At 41.1% G+C, this 1,880-nt stretch overlaps 1 protein-coding gene across 1 annotated transcript in view; it reads right to left on the reverse strand.

Annotated features, from left to right (window-relative positions):
• The window catches only part of KCNH8 (potassium voltage-gated channel subfamily H member 8), a 401,018-nt gene that overhangs the window by 262,397 nt on the left and 136,741 nt on the right, over window positions 1–1,880 (reverse strand).

The raw sequence follows: 1,880 nt of genomic DNA on the forward strand, positions 1-1,880 counted from the left end.
CCTCCCTCCCTCCCTTCCTTCCTTCCTTCCTTCCTCCCTCCCTCCCTCCCTTCCTTTCTTCTCCCACTCATGTTCAATGCAAGACCCTTTATACTGAGCATGCTCTCTTATTCTCTGCTTCTCTGCTTTCCTAAGTCTTTCAAGCAAGTACTCCACCCTGGATTTCTAATGACACTTTCTACCTCTTATGAATGCAATAATTCAAGGCTATTCTCCAGGATCTGGCTCTTCCTCTCTTACCTGTGGGCACAATGATGATCAACTCTCTCAGTCAAGAGCAATTCAAGCCCAGTGCAACAAATCTCTCTTAAGGTTAAGGTGGGAGGCTGCAAGTCCCTCAGCCTCAAATTCAGAGATGTAAACGATTTATAAGAGCAGAGTTAGAGGGCAGACACTTCATGAAAATTTCAACTCCTTCTTTATATAGCAGCAGTAATTACCATGTGGGTTGGAGAGTGCCAACACAGATGAGACTCTGACAGGATTTAGGTTAATGACACCTTTAATTTCTATGGATAAATACAATCATGGAGAGAAAACAAGGTTTTTACCTTATATGGGAAAATCTACTTTTGGAACTGAATAGTTACACAAAAGCTCAAATCCGGTGGAATGTCCCTTGTCTCCATTTTGGTACTTTCTTTTTCTTCATTGGGAAACAAGGATGCAGGATAACTTGACTTGCTAATATTTTGTTGTTTATTTCTTTTATTGAGGTAAAATATACATATATAGTTTACCACCTGTGCCTTCGTGTTTTTTAAGAGAAAGTCTTACTCTGTCACGCAGGTAGGAGTGCAGTGGCATGATCACAGCCTACTTTAGAGTCAAACAATCCTGCCACCTTCCAAGTAGCTAGGACTACAGACGTGAACCACCATGCCTGGCTAGTTTTAAATTTTTTTGTAGAGATGGGCGTCTCGCTATGTTTCCCAGGCTGGTCTTAAACTCCGGGCCTCAAGGGATCCTCCCACCTTGGCCTCTCAAAGCGCTTGAATTACAGGCATAAGCCACCTTGTGCAGCCCATCTTTACCATTTTTAAATGTACAGTTCAGTGGTAATAAATATCTTTATAGATATTTTTCCCTTCACCCCCCTGCCTCCCCTTCCTAGTCTAGGGTAACCAACAATCTACTCTCTGTCTTCATAAGATACACTTTTTTAGTTCTCAAATATGAATAAGAACATGCAATATTTGTCTTTCTGTGCTTGGCTTCTGTCACTCAACATAAGGGCCTCCAGTTCCATCAATGTTTCTGCAAATGACAGAAATTCATTCTTTTTTATGGCCAGATAATATTCCATTATGTATATATACCACACTTTATCTATCCATCCCTTGATGGGCACTTGGGTTGATTCCATAACTTGGATATTGTGAGTAGTGCTGCAACAAATACAGCAGTGCAGATATCTTTCATATATTGATTTCCTTTCTTTTTGATATATACCTGGTAATGGAATTGCTGGATTACATGGAAGTTTTATCTGTGGGTTTTTGAGGACCATTCCATACTTTTCTTCATAGTGGCTGTACCAATTTTTGCTAATATTTATAAGTATTAGAGAACTCATATGCTTTCCAGACGCCACTAAAATATACTTGTCCATAGATAAAAACTGATAATAGCTAACTAAAAATAATGTTTCTAGTATGGGTTCATGGTTTAGTAACTTAATAACCTAGTAACTTGCCTGTAATCCCAGCACTTTGGGAGACCGAGACGGGCGGATCACGAGGTCAGGAGATCGAGACCATCCTGGCTAATACGGTGAAACCCCGTCTCTACTAAAAAATACAAAAAACTAGCCGGGCGACGAGGCGGGCGCCTGTAGTCCCAGCTACTCGGGAGGCTGAGACAGGAGAATGGCGTGAACC

Source organism: Rhinopithecus bieti, unplaced genomic scaffold, assembly GCF_001698545.2.
Source record: "Rhinopithecus bieti isolate Rb0 unplaced genomic scaffold, ASM169854v2 scaffold_20170, whole genome shotgun sequence".
Taxonomy (NCBI): Eukaryota; Metazoa; Chordata; class Mammalia; order Primates; family Cercopithecidae; genus Rhinopithecus; species Rhinopithecus bieti.